Source organism: Micromys minutus, assembly GCF_963924665.1.
Source record: "Micromys minutus genome assembly, chromosome: 19".
NCBI classification, from domain to species: domain Eukaryota; kingdom Metazoa; phylum Chordata; class Mammalia; order Rodentia; family Muridae; genus Micromys; species Micromys minutus.
The window spans coordinates 21,997,168-22,017,878 of NC_137954.1; the positions used below are offsets into that span (position 1 = coordinate 21,997,168).

At 40.0% G+C, this 20,711-nt stretch overlaps 1 pseudogene across 1 annotated transcript; it reads left to right on the top strand.

The window, feature by feature from the left end:
• Positions 1–619: 619 nt before the first annotated feature.
• On the top strand, positions 620–12,682 carry LOC308433035 (pre-mRNA-splicing factor CWC22 homolog; annotated as a pseudogene). The gene is made up of 2 exons: positions 620–2,681; positions 12,557–12,682. The product of its transcript is annotated as a pre-mRNA-splicing factor CWC22 homolog (transcript).
• Positions 12,683–20,711: the final 8,029 nt, after the last annotated feature.

A 20,711-nucleotide genomic window follows, 5' to 3' on the forward strand; every position in this document is an offset into this window, starting at 1 on the left:
CTGGGAGACACAGTTTATGACCTGGATCGTGGCATAGAGATCTTGAGGCATATTGGTCATGAAAAGCTTAAGTCCAAGCAAGTTGGCACACACCTTTAATCCCAGGAGACCAAGGCAAGGGGATCTCCCGATTTTGTTTACTTGCCAACACATCTGTTGGAATCTATTTCTACGGAAGAGCAGCTGACACAACCAGCTTTGTGGGACTGAGTAACTACTAGATTCTTGGACTTCCCATTCAAAGCTGACCATTGTTGGGGAGTAGGACCACAGACTAGCACCACCATTTGGGACTTCGGGGTGACGGCGGCACGATGGAGTTTTAGGTGAAGTGTGGAGACAGAAAGAAAAAAACCGTCAAGAAACTGAGGAACTCAGACCAGTGAGTACGCGTCACTTGAATGAATCTGGGGCATCTGGTTTACTGGGTCAGCTGACAGCAAGAAATTGAAAAGCAGTGTGGCACACAAGGAAACAGTCCTCTGGTCACAACAGAAAGGGAGAACCAACAATCCATACCACCCAAGCTCCTCCCCGGAAGACAAGTATGCAGAACAAGACCCCCCCCACACACACACACACCCCAGATAGAGACTGCTCTGATTACACCGATCAGACTATGAGCGTTCTAGAAGAGAAGACTCTTACGGTGACAACATGGAATCACGAAGTAGGGACTGAGAGAAGTACAGAGAAAGAGATAGAGATGCAGATCGCTGGAACCGGTCCCAGAAATCCCCATCTTCTGAAAGAAGGAGCCCAGACCGAGGAGTAACCCAGAGTTCTACTCGGGAAGAACCTGCATCGAAGAAGAAGGATGAGCTGGATCCATTGCTCACTCGCACTGGGAGAGCATATATTCCTCCCACAAAGCTCAGGATGATGCAGGAACAAATTACAGATATAAACAGCTTAGCACACCAGAGGATGATCTGGGAGGCGCTGAAGAAATCCATCAATGGTCTCATCAAGGAGGTCGAGATCTCCAATATACGTATTATTGCCTAAGAACTCCTTTAAGAGAATGTAGTCAGAGGGAGAGGATTGCGGTCCAGATCTGTTCTGCAAGCGCCGAGCGCTTCTCCCATCTTCACTCACGTTTATGCAGCTTTGGTGGCAGTCATCAACTCAAGATTCCCACAGACTGGAGAATTCATCCTCAAGAGACTAATTCTTAATTTTCGGAAAGGATATCGAAGGAATGACAAGCAACTTAAAATCTGTGACAAGTCTTATTAACTGGAGTGTGGCATATGAGGTTCTGTGCCTGGTGATGCTCCCTTTGCTCCTATCAGGACCAGCAAATGACAGTGTCGAAGTAGCAATCAGCTTCCTCGAGGAGTGTGGTCTCAAATTAACCCAGGTGTCACCAAGGGCAATCAGTGAAATCTTTGAATGGCTGCGCAACATTCTACAGGAGGCTCGGATCAACAAACGAGTTTGGTACATAATTGAAGTGATGCTTTAGGTAGGAAAGGATGGGTTCAAGGACCACCCTGTTATTCTGGAAGGACTTGATTTAGTGGAACTGGATGATCAGTTTATACATATGATCCCCTTGGAGGGTGACGACAATCCAGAAGATGTTCTTAATGTTTTCAAGATGGATCCTAATTTTATGGAGAATGAAGAGAAACACAAGGCCATTGAAAAAGAATTCTTTGATGAAGGACACAGTGATTCAAATGCAGACCAAGAAGCTGGGAGTAGTGAAGATGAGGAGGAGGAAGAAGAAGAGGAAGGAAGGAGGACAAAAGGTAACTAACTATTCATGACAAAGCAGAAATCAGCCTAGTCTCATTTTGAGGTGCAATATATCTTGCCATTTGGTCAAGCTTAGCTATTTGGAGAATGTGCATTCAAGTTGTTGAATTTGCTGAGAGCAAAACAAAAGAACTCTGCACCATGAGGCTTGATTGCTGTGTCCAACAAAGGACCTATGAAAAGTTTTCTGCTTGTTAGCTGGGAGGTTTTGTATGCTAAAAAAAAGAATGCATGGAATCATTTGAAAGTATATTCAAGGAATACCACCCATCGCAAAGAGACAAACAAAATAAGAAATGTTGCTAAGATGTTTGCTCACCTTTTATACACAGATTCACTTCTATGGAGTGTTCTCGAACGTATAAAGCTGAGTGAAGAGACCATGACATCATCTAGTAGAATTTTTTGTCAAGATCTTCTTCCATGAACTGTGTGAATACATGGGTCTTCCTAAGCTGAATGTGAGGTTAAAGGATAAAACTCTTCAGCCATTCTTTTGAAGGACTGTTATCCTGGGACAACCCATGCAATACCTGATTTATCATCAACTTCTTCACTTCCATAGATCTTGAAGGTTCGACGGATGAATTTCGAAAACATCTAAAAAATATGCCCAAGGTCACTGTAGCCCAGAAACCAGAAGCTGGGCAAAAGAAACCCCAGCCCTGACTATCTTCATCTTCAGAGCCTTCCTTGGTGTCTGATTCCTCTGACTCAGATTCTGACAGCCTCGGAAGCAGCTCAGTGAATCTACTCCTCCTCCAGCAGCCAGAGCTCTGCCTCAGCTGAAGAAACAAGAAAGAAGAGACAAGGAAAGGCCAGAGGCAAAGAAGTAAATAAGCCACCAGGCACATGACAGGAGGCTAGAAGGAGGTAGGGAGGACCAAAGGCACCAGAAAGGGAGGATGGATAAATGGGTGGGTAAGTGGGTGGGTAAATAGATATATAGGTGGATGGATAGATAGATAGATAGATAGATAGATAGATAGATAGATAGATAGATAGATAGATAGACAGACAGACAGACAGACAGACAGACAGGTAGGTGGTAGGTAGGTAGGTAGATAGATAGATATTCAAAAACACTCACTCATACACTTGATACAAAAACAAACCTTTCACAAATTGACTTCCCAATTAGACACTTAAGCTAATAAGTCACCAACTAGATTTCATTGTTGGAACCTGATACAGTTTGAAGTCTGATCACATTAGTTAACTCCCAGGATTATCAAAAACAGAGCTGCAATCTCTGATAAAGCAGGCCAGGAGAGCTCTCGTTCAAAGAGAGTACAACACTCAAAAGCCACTGCTGAGCCGAGCAAACCTTCTTTCCTGTTTCTGGTCTTCCTTAGCAATGGTCTTAGGAGATGTGAAGGTACTAGACTAGCATTTGGAAAGGAAATAAACTTGTTCTTAGGTTAGGAAAGGTTCGTGGATAAATTTGGGAATATTTTTATATTCCAAAACGTCTTTGTGGAAATGAAAGAAGCAGAATTCTGAATCCTGGCCAAGTGTGTGTCTGGCAAATTCAGCTGTGTCTGTGGCCACCTTGCTCATTAAAGTATCGATGAGAGCGCATGGGTCCTGTTCGTGCCTCGCAGGCTGCTCAGTGCCCTCCTCCATGTTTCTCAGCGTCTACCGTGTGCATCTGCACATCCCTCTGATGAGGGTTTCAAGTCCTCTTTTAATGCCCATACAATTTATTGTGTCTATTGCCTTTTCTGCCAAGTAAAATTCACCTGAGCTGGAAGAGAACCAATGAGATCGTTGATTGTCCCTTGAAGAGCGGTCAGGGCATGGTCTGGCAGACTTCTGGGGATGACTGGTTTTACTTGGGTGTGTAGCTTTGAGTATCGGCTATAAAGCTCTCTAGACCAGCAGTTCTCAACCTTCCTAATGCTGCAGCCCTAGGTGACCCCCAACCATAGAACTATTCCTTTGCTGTTTCATAAGTATAATTTTGCTACTGTTCTGAACTGTAATGCAAATATCCGGTATTCGGAATGCCTGATATGTGATCCCTGTGGAAGAAGCCATCAGGCGTTGAGAACAACTGCTCTGATGTGTATAGAAAACAGGTTGACCTTTCAACGTGGGATCTTTGTTTTGTTTCTGTCATTTGTTTGTTTTCCTCTTTGTTTCTCTGGGGTCTTGGTAAGAAAAACTTTAAAAGATGGGAAAAGAAAATAAATGAGTGTTCCAGCTCGGTTTTTATTGGTAAACAAAGGCTAAGAAATAAGCTCTCTGTATGTGCCTAAAAACTACTTTGTTAATTCAATTCATTGTTTGAAATAATGTGCCTTTTTTTTCTGCCATCCATGAGAGTTAGACTTTAACTAGAAAATTCAAATTAAGCATTAAAATTAACTTGTTTCAGTCTCATTAAACCTTTTGTAATACGATAAAGAGAAAACTTTCATGGAATTAGGCACAAATTAAATATTACATCTATAGCATTACTTGTATCTATTATAACTTGGTTCTTTGGTACTGAGAATGTGGCGGTGTGTGCCTGACACAGGAAGAGCTCAAGCTAAAAGTCATCCTGGGCCATGTACTGAGCTCTAGGCCAGGCTGGGCTACAAAGTGAGAGTCTGTCTTCAAAATCAAACACAAAACCACAAAACAAACAAGCAACAGGTAAAAGGAAGTCTAGGGCGGTGTTTTTCTTGGAAGGAAAATGTTCATAAATGTGGCCAGTAGAAATATGTGTAACTTCAGCTTGGGATTCACCATAAACACTCACTGAAAACAGTAACACTGTGATTCTACTGGAGTCAGGGTGGAAGGCTGCATAAATAAAGAGAAACTTTCAATATGTGTCTAAGATGTAGTCTTTTTAGGGAAGCAAAACTTGTTTTCAATTTAATGGAGACAACGTTGATAGTGTTGATAACTTTGAAAGGAAGGCCTAGTAATTTCCAAAGACTTTAATATGCAGAAGGAAGAGATGTGGGATGTTTCAGGGCAGTACGGTCACAGACACCATGGAAGAAATATTGGGAATATGCGTCGAATTAAAATAAGCACCGTGAAGGTAAAGAATGGGAAATGGCAGTTGTCTGAGCAATACACAGCTCTACATGGCTCACCCTCCTTCAGATATTCAATGCCAGGATTCTACCTGGCTTCCCTCTGACTTTCAGGTCCAGTGAAGCCGACTTCGAGTAGTCACATCCACATGGGTCTCAGCATATCTTACCTCTGCTCATATGTGTGTGTGTGTATGTGTGGATGTGTGTGTATGTGTATGTATGTGTGTATGTGTGTGTGTATGTGTGGTATGTGTGTGTATGTGTGTATATGTGTATGTGTGTGTATGTGTGTGTATGTGTGATGTGTGTGTATGTGTGTGTGCATGTGCGTGTGTGTATGTGTGTGTATGTGTGTGTATGTGTGTATGTTTGTGTGTGTGTGTGTGTATGTGTGTGTGTGTGTGTATGTGCTTGCCCCCACATATATGATAGGCTCTCCTTTTTCATTCTGTATTCTTGTGTCACTCATATTCTCTCAAAGGCAGATTACTTTTTTCTTTTGGATCAAGGATTGACCCCAAGCCTTATGTTGGCTAAGCACACACTATCACTGAGCTGCTCCCTAGACAAGGGAGCTTGGTTTTTGTTTCCTGATATGTCCACATCACCTACAGAGATGCCTCATACACAAAGCAGATCGTCAAGATTTCAACACAGTGAACATTGCATCCTACAATGGCCGAATACTTTTTTTTTTAGTTTAGTTCTGCTATTGTTTGTTTTATTTTGTATTGCAGACAGGGTCTTAGCCAGGTTGGCCTCCAACTTTACAGTCCTCTTGCTTTGGCTTCACCAAGTGCTAGGTTACAGACCTGTGCTACCACATCTGGCCAGAATACACTTTTTAAGCAAGTGTAATAATGATATGAAATTGACCATAAGCTAGGCTTCAAATGCAGGCTCAAGAAGTATAATATTAAATCTAGTATAATTAAGTTAAAATGGCTAACCAAGAAGAGCACAGAGAGAGGGTGGGGAAGGGGAGGGATACAACTAGCTGAAGAGATACATTGTGAAAGAGCTGAAGACTGAAGGTCTCACACTGCAGCTCCTTTCCCTCCCTCCAGCCTCCACCCTTTCCTGACAACAATCTTCACTGACTAAACCCAGTAAGAGCCACTAAAATCCAAGAGAAGCCAAACAGTTGACCACATAGGCTACCATGCTGGGTGAAAAGAATTTTGCAGACTCAAACTTCCCAGCACAAAAACCGTGTCTTCAGACAAAACGAAACTCCAACAACTCCAACAAGTACATGGTGATAAATCATTGAGAGCTTTCCCTCTAAATCAGGGATGAAACAAGAGTGGAGCTGCCATCATGTTTATTTGTCATTCTGTTTGAGATCTTTGCCAAGATAATATGATGAGGAAATGAATAAGTATGGGAGTCAAGCACTAGAAACAACGTCACTGTTTACAAATGATATACTGTTGCCTGTGTGAAAATCAAATGACTTACTGACTGAATACCAGAACTGAAAGAAACTCTAGAGAAGTTGTACACATGGAAACAACTATTTTAAAATATATTCTGTTCTTATACATATATAACAAATCAGCAGCACATATATTGAATTGTAAATAAATTCAACAAGATCTCTAAGAAAAGTTATGGGACATATTAAGGCAGGTTGAAGTTTAGCCTAAATAAAATGGAAGGGCAGACGATTTTTTCTTGGTAGGAAACTTCTATGCTAAATAAATTACTCTTCACAAATTGATCAAGGATTTTGATTGCTGCAACTTCAATTAAAAATTGCAAAGATTATTTTGAGAAAATAGTTAAACTCATTCTAAAACATTATATTAAAGTGCTTAGGACCAAGACCAAGATATTACTGAAGCAAAGTGAGTTGAAGCAAGTTGCCCTACAAATTTCAAGGGTTGCTGTAAAGCTGTGTAATTAAGCCAGTCTGTATTAACTCAAGGATAGACAGACTGTAGAGACAGCACCAGGAAATATGCCCACACAATTCTACAACACAATTAGCCCTGTAGAAGTGGAGCAGAGGCTGTACAGAAAATGATACTGGAATGATTGACTATATTCATGTGGGGAAAAAGTCAACCTTATCTTTTCCCTTAAATCATATGAAAACAGAGGGGCCGGATGTAAAGTTCAGGTTGTAGAGTGCTTGTCTGACATGTATGAGGCTCCTGAGCCAAGCCCCAGTACCGCCCAAACTGCAAATACTGTCCATATGTGTAATCCTTGGACTTTGGAGGTAGACGCAGGGGTATCAGGAGTTCAAAGTTATCTGTGGCCACATAGCAAGTTCCATGCCAGCCTAGGACACAAAAATAAAATTATTGTAATCACAAAAGTTGACTGCAGATTTATAAGGCAAAATAAGTTTTTCAGAGATCTCATGAAAATAGCTTCATGACCTCAAAGAAAGGAATTTTCTAAGCAAGACATCATCCTTGGGGCTGGAGAGATGACTTGCTGGTTAAGAGTGCTTATTGTTTATCCAGAGGGCAAGAGGTTCATCTCCAGCACCTACCACTTGCAACTTTAGTTCCAGCAGACATGACACCCTCTTCTGGCTTCTGCTAGCATCCAAACTCATGCAGCAGACTCTTAAATGGACATATGATCAAAAATAAAAAGAAATCTTTTAAAAAGTCATTAACATTAAAGAAGACTAAAAATTAATTTATATCAAAATATGAAGTTTGGGGCTGGAGAAATGGCTCAGTGGTTAAGAGCACTGACTGCTCTTCCAGAGGTCCTGAGTTCAATTCCAAGTAAACACATGGCTCACAACCATCTGTAATGGGATCTGGTGCCCTTTTCTGGTGAGTCTGAAGACAGCAACACTGTACTCATACCTAATATAAATAAAGCTTTTTAAAAATGAAGTGTCTGTTTACTAAATAATACCATTTTAAAAGTTGAAAACAAGCTACAAACTAAGCAAGACATGAAGGCTCAATGCCCAGAATATGTTAGATATAGCTAAGAATCAAAAGAAAAAGACAACAGTCACAGCCACAAATGTCAGAAAGAGAAGTTCAAAAAGCTAGGGGATGCATGACAAGACATTCAGCTCTAATAAAGAACATAAATAAAGAACATATAATAAAGAACATAAATAAAGAACATATAATAAAGAACATATAAACACAAATACCACAGACCAGAGGCCACACATGAAACTGGCAAAAATTAAAAGCAGGTCAAACCAAGTCCTGGCAAGAGAAAAAAAACCTACCTGGGTCTATGATGGCAGGTAGAGACTATGAAAAATCAACGAAAGCTGTGACATAATAAAATTAACTCCATGCACACAATATTGCCATGCCTGGTTTGATGGAGTGCTGCATTTTCAACTGTGGGTTCAGATCGCCTCATTTCACAATTAAATAAAATTAAATAAGCTCCTCCCTGTAAATTCGGGGATTGATGTGGATGAGAGGACAGAGGATGGCAAGAGCCAGGTGTGGTGGGTAACTTGCAGGAAACTCACAAACATGCAGGAGACCTGCACAACTTCAAACCAGATCAATCCCAACACGGAGAAGGAGGCTGGGCACAAAGCCCCACCCCTGACACAGAGCCACTGCAATTGATGCCTGTTGAAAAGGGGACAAGGGGCTTTCTCCAGTCGAGTGTCACTGTGTGTATCAACCATATTCCAGGGCAGGCCCGATGCCTGGGAGTAGGTGGCCACACAAAACAGGCTCCTGGAACTTTTGTGCAGTTTTGGTTTTGTCTTGATATTTCTTGCCATATTGGTTTGCCCTAGTTTCTCTGGTTTTTTTGTTTGTTTGTTTGTTTTCCTTTTTTTGGAAAAGAAAGAACGTGAATGTGGATGAATAAGGAGGTAGAGAGGATCGGGAAGGACTCTGGGGAGGGAAAAGATATATATATATATATATACATATATATATATATGTATATATATATATATATCATAGTTATGCTTAAGATATATTTCGTAAAAATTTTTGATAAAAATAATTTCTGAAAGATGCAAATAATTTAGGATATGGGACTGCAGAGGTGGTTCAGCAATTAAGAGCACTTGCTGCTCTTGCAGAGGACCTAAATTTGATCCTTAATAACTACACAGCAGCTCAAACCATCTGTAACTCCAGTTCCAGGGTATCAGACACCCTCTTCTGGGCTCCATGCGCACTATACACATATTGTGTACATACATGCGTATTGGCACACACACACACACACACACAGAGAGAGAGAGAGAGAGAGAGAGAGAGAGAGAGAGAGAGAATATAAAATACAAATCTTTAAGAATTATATCAATGCAATGCAATTTGTAAAAGTATGATTATATCTATCAAATATTTTAACCATACACCTGTGCATGTGTATGTATATCGACTAATATGTAAAAATAAAGAATTTTCTGTAGCCAGATGTATACAAAACACCAATAATCCTAACAGTTAAAAAGCTGATGCAGGTGACTATGAGTTTGAGAACAGTTTGGCTACGTAGTTATGTTGGGGGCCAATTTTGTGTAATGAATATTCTGTTGCTGATTTCTGTGCCCAGAGATCTGGATACACTTTGAACGCTAACCCTGTCTTGATGGTTGAATCATATCTTATATCAATGTTGCGTGATGTATGCTCCTCAGTTATCTCTGATCGGTAATAAAGAGCTGATCAGACTATGACTGTACTGAGAAGGCAGGACTTCTGATCCCAGGGAGGGTCCCAAAAGGGAGAGAAAGGAAGTGGCCATGAAGCTGTGGGTCTAGAAGGAGTTGTGATCAGTGGATCACCAATGGATTTGCCATAAGGACACACCTGGAGCAGAGCAAGCCAGGTCAAGACTCAGGCCTGTGGCTGGGAAGTAGATGGCTTAGAGGATTACAATAGATGAATATCTGTCCCGTCATAGTGCTTAAAGCTTGTTGATAAACTGAATGGCTCCTCATGTCAATTTGGAATTATTTGGAAGCTAAAATGGGAACATATAAGGCTATCATCCAAAAATTACTGCTTACATAGTTAGACATATATATTCATACCTATTTGCTTCTGAGGCAAAAATACGTGTGATTGTCACTGTCTACTAAAAGTCTTTCATCTGTACAGAAAGCAAGGGGAAATGTTTATTTCAGCATTGTTTCACTGGGTAATGAATCCCAGTGGCAATGCAGGTACCTATCACAGGAAAGGGGCATAACCAAACCACAATGCATAGACATAGCTGTGTGATCTAACACACTATAAAAAGTATCATCAGTCTACTACAAGCACCAGCAAGGATGACTCTCAGAATCCAAATCAGGAACAAGGAACGAGACGGTATGCACGCTGTGTGATTTCATTTATATGCAACTCAAAAATTGGAAAGAAACATGATGTCTTAAAATGCATCAGACCTAAGAAACAAAACTGTAAATAGAGCAACACAAATCACAAGTTCAGTGTAATGACAGTGTGTGCTGGGAACTGGGTCAGGAGACCCAATTTAGGCAGCCCTGCAAATCTCCTAGCTTGGGTAGTGAGAACATACATGTCCATTTTACTTCATGGTATGCATTTTACATGTACAGTGCACACAGCTAGGTATGCATGATATGCGACAGCTAAAATTGGGGACATTAGTTTCTGCTGGTTCATGTAACTTTGTACCTCATTCCAAGGTTTAACATGAGAGGAAAACTTGGCTTTGTCATCAGTACACATGAGGCTTAGATGAATAAATAATTGCTCATAAAAGCATTTTGGAAGTTAACAAAGTTAGGCACACATATTTGCCCTAAAGCCAGAAAATCTCCTTTGTCCTCTACCAGCTCAAAACTGTGGCTCAGAACTCAGCAGTGAGAAGACAGCCAGTGGAGTTTCAAATGTAATCAACATCAAGTTGTTGGAATCCAGGCTCACCATCACACCCAAAGTTATTCACTGGGAAGAGGCTCCGGAAGTTAAGAAAAGCAGTCCAATGAGTAACTTAAAACAGGAAGGAAATGGAACAAGAGAACAACCTCATTAAAGAATTGTCTATGTAAATGATTACATCTATAATACTGAAACCTCCAGATTAGGTCTGGTGAGGTGGCTCATCAAGCAGAAGTGGTAATTCCCAAGACTGAAGACCTAAGCATGATTTTTCCAGAACCAATGTCATCAAGTCATCCTCTGACCGCCACATCCATCACATATGCATATGCACATGAGCATACATTCTGTTAAGGATGATGGTGATGGTGGTGGTGGTGGTATTTTTCAAAAGAAAACTCCACAGTCTCCAAAAAGAACTAGGTGATGTATGTAACTATATAGTGATCTCTCTGATATTTTTTTAAAGTTTGACAAGTTTCATGTGCCACTGTAGTATGTTCTCGTTTCCTTGATGTTATTTGTTAACTACATAGGCAAATATATTTAAAAAAAACAATACTGGATTACAAATACGAGATAAAATAGAGACTCTTGATCTCGATTTTACACATTTCCAGATTGTTTGGATTTTGTTTTTAATGAGCTTGTATACCATTTTATAATTATACATCATAAACCAATTATAAGTATTCTATATATAAAGTATCAGAGGATGATAACATCATGCATTAATTCAGTGTCTTAATCTAAACACCCAGAAAATTGAAATGGTAGCAGAAGTCTTCAGATTAGTCAGGACTGTATCAACAGTCCCAACTATCAGTGAGTTTTCTACACCCAAGAGCCGAGGCTGGTAAGATAGAGAGAGGGTCAAGATGATTGCCACCAAGCACGGAGACCTGAGTTCTATCCCCAGGACCCACAGGACAGAGAGAGAAAGATGACTCCCTCAAGTCATCCTCTGACCACCCCGCTCCACACATACACTCACATTTATTTGCACACACAAATATATGTAATAAGACAGTTTGAATGAGCCAGTCCTAACCTCTGAAGACAGACTTTTGTCTTCCTGACTTTGTAAGCACTGACCCAAATATTTTCCAAAACAGAATGAAGGACACAGCTTACCGTCTTGGAATTCCTTATTCGTGGACACTGCCTGGTCCCTCCCTATCGCCCACACTATGACTCTTTTCACATTATGTTGTCTCGTGAATAAGTTCTAATTTGATTGGCTTGTTGCGTGTGCCTCTGGGTGTTTGAACTTAGATCCTTAGGCATGGAACAGAAAAAAAAAAAAAAAAAAAAAAAAAACAGTGTCGCCTGCTTCTATTTTTACTTTCAATTTATCCCATCTTCTACTACAACTTACTTGAATATAAAATTCAGCGAAATAGAAATTTAAGATCCATTCTTCGCCACTGTAAATGCAGCTTGAGGAACCCAAAGGCCTCAGCAAAACTGATTCTGTGAATATCACACCGTAGAGTTGAAACAAGAGGCAGGGGGGAAAGAAACAGAAAGTTCCTGCAAAGTAAAATGTATGATGACTGGCCCAGAAGACCAAGTCAGTCAAGAACATGGTTTACAATTAGAAGTCTGTCTTTCTCTCAAGATTTCCAAAATTTACAGTCTGGCGTTGTCTTTCAAAGATGACACCATACTCCTTCTCCAGGGTTTTGTGATGGAGAGCTGAAAGTTTAATGGAAGTCTAGTGTTATGCTTCTAAATCTAAGCAGGGATACTTGCGAAGGATTTTCCTTGTGTGTGGGGAGAGGAGCTGTGTGAAGTTATACCCGAAACAACACTGTCCCTAACGCTAGGGCAGGCAAGGAAGACAGAAGACTGACGTCAGCTATACCATTAGAGACACCTGCTAGTATTTTTCCATATTGTGCAATGACATTTCTTCTCTATGCTGTTTAGACTCGGAAAAATGAGTACTCTTTCCAACCTACTGAAATCTGTTCCTGGACCGTTGGTATTCCTGGAGCTATGAGTAACAACCTCGTGGTTAAGAAGTTTACGCTGGGTCAAGAAGACACAGCCTAAGGTTCCCCTGGGTTCTGCCCATACCTTACAGCCTATGCAAATTCCTTTTGAGAGGTCAGGCATAGCATTAGGAAGGGTAGTAATTAGTCTGCATAATGTCCATAGTCCTATTAACTCACATCCTGTGACTTGGATGCGAGTTCAAAGGGCATGACAAAAAAAAAAAAAAAAAAAAAAAAAATGACAGAATAGAATGTTGATTTATCAAGAGTGCAAGAAAGGTAAAGCAGTGGCCTGGGGGTATTACTACTTCACAGTCCAATCGTCTCTAATAGGAGCTGAAACCTAGTCAGAACCAGATTTTTGTCACAATGGGTGAAGACTAATTCATGTACTACCCTGCTGTGATGACATCAGCAAACACCCTTAACCTCATGTGCTAGCCCGGGGGGGGGGGGAAGGGATTAAAAATAAATATAGTCTAGAAACATTAATCAATATTCATGCCTGCCCATACATCTAATGCTTAAAATGTCCCCTACTCTAATGTCACTCTTAGCATAAACTACATCACAATGACCTATGACAAGATCTACTGAGGCGATCTCAAATGTCTTCAGTGTTGTATTCTCTGTTTAATTTTATCAGTCGCATGAATTTTTATCAGCATTTTTCTGGTTCTAAAAGAGCTGGGCGGGCTGGTTTGATTGACAGCTATCCTCGGTGCCAGATTTCCCGCTGGCCAGTTAAATATGCACCGCGCCGCTTAAAACACGTGGTTTCTCAAGCTTTCCTGGGCACAGCAGTCAGAAAGACAGATGAATTTCATCATTAGTCAACTGACTGGAAGATTTAGCAAGACGTTAGAGGGAAGGGGTCATTAGCATTGAACTTAAGTTTTTGAAAAAGTTCGAAGCGCTCCACGGTTTACTACCCGGTTCCACTGGCGTGTGTGGCAGGAACAATGTAAGATAGACTGGGCATGTGGGCAGCATAGACAAGTGATAACCATGATTAAACAACTTCTTTTCCAGCGTCTTATCCATGAACATGAGGTATGGAGAAACGTTGTTTCTAGGGACAAGTGCAAAATGGTAAAGCATTTTGTGCTGATATGGTAGAGATCCAGGTCACGTGTCTCCCTATACTTCTTCCACTCCATTCCTTCAGACGGGGTCTCTCACTGAACCTGAAAATTACCGTATCATCTAGAATAGCTGGCCATCAAGCGCCAGGGATCTTCTGTCTCTGCCTCCAGTACATGCTTCACAGAGCGGCTGCTTGCCTGGCTTTTATGTAGGTGGTTTTTCCCTGTTTGGAGCGTTTTTTATTGTATTGTTGTCCATTTATAAGATGTTGTTGTTTTGTCTAAACTTAGGTCTTTATGCTCATACAATGGGCACATTCCTGCCTGGGCCATCTCCTTAACCCCTTACTTTTAAAGTTTTCCAATAAAGTTGCTTGACTATAATACAACTATTTCTTTTTTAATTAAATGGAGGATTCATTAAACTTTTCAATGCTGTAAGTCTTGCTTTTCTGTCGGAAAAGACTCTGCTTAAGTATGCATGTTAAAATATTCACCAATAGTGCAAAATGATGCCTTAATATTCACACCAAAACTTAATTTTTATATTTTCTAACCTGGATTCTCATGCAAAACAGGTATTTCATTTATCTTTATTTGATTAAAATTAGGAATTGTTGAAGGGCTAAGTCAATGGAATTACTCATAATGTAGTTTGTTATTTCTCTTATTTTGCTGAAAGCATTGTGTAATGACTCTTACAGTACATATGAATGCTCATATAGATATATAGATAGATATAGATAGATAGATAGGTACAGAGATAGATATAGATATATAGATAGATAGATGTGTGTGTTCATTTATATTTTCTTCTTATATAAATAATTTTTCTTATACTTCCTAAATACTTTTGGATTTACAATCAAATGATGATTTCAAGATACTATTTATTGACATAACTAATTAAATTTGGAGCTGGAGAGATGGCTCATCAGTTAAGAGCACTGACTGCTCTTCCTAAAAGTCCTGAGTTCAATTCCCAGCAACCACAGGTGGCTCACAACCATCTGTAATAGAATCTGATGCCCTTTTCTGGTGTGTCTGAAAACAGCTATGGTGTACTTATATAAACATAATAAATAAATCTTTTTTAAAAAGAAAGTAATTAAGTTCTTCATAGCCATATGTCTGAAACCCACAGAAGGCCAAAGGCATGCTGTAAAGAAACAAGAAAACCCCTTTTCCTTTGTGTTGTTCCCTAAGTGAGAATTCTCCCAAGCCTTTTTCTATTACCCTCATTGACCATGCCCACCTGAGGTCTCAGAGAGCTTCACTCCTACTAATATAAATACAAATAAGTAATGCTGTTAAGTTGGCTCCATAGGTAAAAGCCTCTACTTCCAAGGCTGAAGATTAGGTTTGATCCAAGGTCTCACAAGATGGAAGGAGAGAACTTGAAGAGCCAGCTTGTCTCCATCTTAGCCTAGGTTCACTCCTAATTATGATTAAGCCTCCATTTCTCAAAGATTGAGCTGTGCCCCACCTGTAACCTCAGCAAAAGGTTTCTGCACTGCCTGTTCCAGGAATGGCAATCATGTTTTTCCTTCAAAAAGTTGTTTGCAACCATCTTGAAACCCTACCTTTGTTTCAAATGGGGTTGTCATGGCTACCTTGTTGGGACTCTCTGTTGTTACATTGAGATGTCACTATGACTAACTGGTTATCCTGTGATCACTGCTCCTATTTTGCTTGCAAAACCCCCCATTTGGAAACTCACTAACCCTGAGTTATAAAAACTTTGTCTTTCTCACATCCAAGGATGACCTCTCAAACCCTGCCTGAGAAGGAGGCTGTTCTGCACATGAATTAAATAGCTTGCTTTTATTAATTGCTTGCTTAAATTAATTTGACCATGATGATTTGGGTCAATGATCCCATCTTTGGGATTAGCAAACTGACCTTGAAAGTCATTCTCTGAGCCCCACTGGAGCACCAAAGCACACACATGTCAACTGTAAAGAAAAACTTTAAATAATTAAAATAAATAAATTACTTTCTCATAACTCCTGTAGCTGCTCGGTTGGCACTGTTCATTAAGCTTCTATTCCTGTTTTCTTCTTCCCCTCAATAAAGTTAAATTTATTTTATCTTAAAGAACTTTGGTATTGTCCAAAAATAGTATTCTGTGTTAAAAATGTTCTTTCCTATAAAATGTCAGTGAGACTGGACAGTGGTGATCATTTTCTTATATCTTCTTTGGATCTAAATCGAATTCAAGGTCTAAGAAACATGGCGGGTCGCCTTTCTCATTCTTTGAAGTGTCTTTATTGTATTGTTCCCTGTTTCTGAGGTGCTGTGGCTTTGTCTAAGCTTCCACACTGGGGCATACACAATTGCCTTGACTTTCATGTTCCCTGTGATGTCTAGCATTAGCACCTCACATGACAGATTCACCTCCATGCATGCTAATTGACACTGGCTAACTCCTAGTGTAATGCCATTGTGGCCATTTTTAACAGAAAAGGTAATCTCAGAAACTGTAGCAGTCTATCTTGCAGATTGAAGGTCAGGGGTGAGACCTTTACTGATTCTCCTTTTAACCTTGAAAATTAAGTTTCAAATTAAATTGATGGCCATAGACTAGTGCTGTTGCTAACATCTGGAGCTGTTCTCCCTATACTGTATAGGGTTTTTTTTTTTTTTTTTTTGTTTTGTTTTGTTTTGTTTTGTTTTTGGCTGGGAATAAAGTAATGCATTGTATATAGCTCCAACTGGTTATGAATATTTGTTAATTATAGAGAGAAATTTGATTGACAGAAGAGCTGCAGTAATCAAATAATGGGTTGCTAAGCTTCTGTGAGGTTTGCTTTATGTGTGTATATATACACATTGTGTGTGTCTCTGTGTATGTGTGCATTATGTGTGTGTGTATCTTACTGAATCAACTGAAAGTAAATTGCAGCTTTAACCCATCATCCCCAAATACTTCATCCTCTTGAGAACAGTGTAATGTCTCACATAATCAGAAGAGAAATAAGGATTCTGGAAACTCTAATATCATTGTAAGATAATTATCTAATACATAGCTCATACCCAAATCTAATCAGTTTTCGTAGTAATATCTTTTGTAGGATTTTTTTCCTTGTGGATTTAAGATACAACTCAGCACCACCAACTGCATTTAGTCACCTGTTTAGTGTGCTGTAATCTGAAGCAGTACTCGGCTTTCTTTTTTCTTTCATAACATGGGTTTTTGATCTGTCTTGCTTTTAAAGAGCAGGCCAAGTCAATTAGCGTTTTGTGATTGTTTATTCATAACTAAGTCCAAATTATCCATAGTTGGAAGAAATTATACATAAATCATGTTGGATCCTTGCAGTTAATCTCATTCGAGGACACACATCATATTTGTTTATCCTATTACTAAAGATAATAACTTGTATCTCTTGGTTATCTGCCAAGCCCTGGTACTTACATTTTGGAATCTGTAAGCAGACCTTCAGAACAAGACTCTATTCTCCTACATAGAGATTAGCCTGTGTAATCCAATCTGCTATTTTACAGAACAAATTATTCACCTTGTACTTCCACCTTGTTACAGGAGCACACATATGCGGAGGAAACACTTGTGTTCCTCCCTTGTCTATAATAGTATTAAGACAATTAGCCAGGCCTGAAAGAATGAGACGTCTTCAAAAATCTCCGGCAGAGAGAAGGAAACGAGCCTGATGCCATCCAGATGAGGATCTTATCTCCTTGAAAGAGACTTTCCATGGTGCTGAAACTTGCAAGACATAATGGCAGCCAGAAGCCTAAAAAATAACAGGTCTGTCAGTCATGATTAAAGCCACAAACTGACCAAGACTGCTTGGCCATGCATTCCTCTTAACCTCTATTTAAGCCTAAGCCTTATATCAGGACACTTAAGATGAGCTTCGAGGGTGTTGGGGTGGAGGTGGGGGTCACTTGTCCTTTTTGTTTCTTCCTCTTCCCAATGTAATTACAATGAGTAGACACTTCTCTGATTTTCATTATTACCACTTCTTCAGTTACAGTATTGAGGAAAGGTGGCACATTAACCAGGTAGCTCCTGGTTAAAGGTTTCTAGGCTTGAGTTCTGATCCTAAGTATGGATATAACTTCAAGATGTCAATCTAACTATCCCTGTAATAACAATAATAATTTTTTAACTCAAACCCGCCCCCCAAAAAAAAACTTCTGTCCAGACCAACAGGAGTCCTTTTAATTCTACTGCTGATCTTTACCTTTGGTGTCTGACTGGCTGGTCAGTTGGTTGGATGGCTGGCTGGATGGTTGTTTAGTTGGTTGGTTGGTTGGCTGGCTGGCTGGCTCGTTGGCTGTTTAGTTGGTTGGTTGGTTGGTTGGTTGGTTGGTTGGTTAGTTGGTTGGTTGATTGGTTGATTTGATTTAGTTTGGTTTGGTCTTTTGCCAGTTTAGAACAGCTTTCAACACTTGTCATTCATTCATTCTAGAAAAAAATAATCTTTTCTTTCGATGGCCTCTTTCTTTTCCAACTACTGATTACTTATCTACAAGTTGTGTTCATGCTACTTTGGTCACTGCATGTTGACAATTGTAATGTTTGTGTTTCCATGTACTTCCTACTCTGTATGTTTTTTCTGTGCTATGATTGGAATACTGTATACTAGACAAATGTGTGTGTGTGTGTGTGTACATGTGTGTATGTGGGTGTGCATTCTGAGTATCAAGTTTAGGACATGCTACACCAGAAATATAGATAGACACAGTTTGGTTTTATATAATGTAAGAGGATATTGAATAAATTCATAAGCTATGTTGATTTCCTTGGCTACAATTTACCATATTGTTCTGATTCCCCTTGAAATCTACCATTGAAAAACACATATTCTTTTATTCCTATCTTCTTTGGGATAATATTAGTATGTTAATTCCCAGGTAACACGTTACACTTCACATGGTACATATAAGCTTCATGTAGCCCCACGTGTCAATTCTTAAGGTTGTTTTCTATGCTACTGAGGCCTACACAGAAAGTTTTTTTCCTATGGATATTTTCTTGAAATATTTTCTTAACAGTGTTGGGATTTTCAAATGTGACTGGCAAATATATCCTTCTGCCTATATTCTTTAAATTTTCTTTTCAAAGGTTTTATAGTTTATAGTATATAGTTTCTACACATCTATATCCATAGTTGTAGGGTTTGGGAATAAAGCGATCCACTGATCCTGACTTGACTATCAGCCATCATGGAGCATAGCCCAGAAGAAATGAATATTCATGATTTTGAGAGGCACTGTAGTCTGTGGGAGACAGAAGGTGGACTAAAAATGAGGCTCCAGGATGAAGTTTCCTTTTCACCATCACTCTTTACACATCCACATGATGAGTGGAACTTTTCAGTGATGTAACTCTTTCAGTCTTAACATTCCTGTAAGTAAGCTCACACTAATGTTCCTGTATATGAAAGCCCTTTCCCAAGCTCCACTAAGCAAGTCTTGTGAGTAGAGTCCTGAGTAAAGGTGCATTGTTGGCATGAGCACAGCCATGCCAAATGCCCCATTGCCTCAGGCCCATGGGAATTTCAAGGCCTTGGCCAAGTAGAGATGTTGACATTGTGTGTAGAAATTATCAACCACAAATGTCCTCTTGGTGGACTGTAGCCTAAGACTGCTCCCCTACAGAAGCATCCTAGTAATTTAGCTAGCCTGTCTCCTCATTAGGCAGAATATAGTAAATGTTCTGAGTTCTCAGGATACTATTGAGTCTTCCATCCAATCCCATATTTTCTGTACGTATATCTGGCTTGTCTTCATTCCCCATCACCCAAATTGGGTCAATTCCAAACCTGTGTTGGTCACAGCAATGCTCTCAGCCATGCTTCCATAAGCAAGCCCAGACCCAAGTTCCTCTAAGCTTCATAAACTCACGGGTACACCAAATTAAACTTCGGTAGAAATGTTAGTTTGGTCTGTTCTCACTTCCCAGTCTGAGGTGAACAGACATCTGTTCCTATCACAAGAAAAATAACCCACATAGGACTATTCAACTTCTCTATTTCTTCTCAGGTTCATTTTGGACAAGTCCATTCTTTTTAAGGGAATGGTTTTGTATTGAAGATTACAATATCCTATAATATCTTCCAGGTATCAAGATGTATACCAACAACTACACTTTAATAACACTGTTAAAATAGTACAAACTGGCTATAAATGTCTGTTAGGAACTCACTGTTTTTTCTTATAAATTTTTCTGTTCTTTATTGTTCTCTGTGTTGTTGTGGTCAGTATGACATGTAAATATGTTGAAAGTACCCTAAGGATTTAATTTTTTTAATATCTTTAATTATCTTTTATCTTTTTTGTTTTTACAGTCCAGTTGTAATCCCCCTCCTGGTCTGCCCTCTAACTGTTTCTCATCCCATTCCTCCACCCCCCTGCCTCCCATCTCCAAGAGGATGTCTCAACCCCACCCCTACCCCACCCTGCCTGACCTCCCAAATCCCTGGGACCTCAAGGGTTAGGTTTATTTTCTCTCACTGGTGTCAGACCAGGCAGCCCTCTGCTGTATGTGTGTCAGGACCCTCATATCAGTTGGTGTATGCTACCTTGTTGGTGACTCAGTGTCTGAGAGATTTTTTGGGTCCAGGTTAGTTGAGACTGCTGGTCTCAACTATAGGGTCGCCTTCCTTCACAACTTCTTCCAGCCTTTCCCTCATTCAACCACAGGGGTCCCCAACTTTAGTCCATTGGTTGAGTTTAAGTATTTGTGTCTGTCTTGGTCAGCTGCTTGTTGAGCCTCTCAGAAGGCAGCCATGTTAGGCTCCTGTCTGTAAGCACACCATAGCATCAGTAATAGTCAGGCCTCAGAGCATCCTCTTAAGATAGATCCCAATTTGGAGTTCTTTCTGACAAACAATGTTGACTGTGGGATGGCAACCCCACCCCTCCACCTGATGTCCAATCTTTCTACTGGAGGTGGATTCCAAAAGTTCACTCTCCCCACTGTTGGGCATTTCATCTCGGGTCCCTTCCTTTGAGTCCTGAGAGTCTCTCACC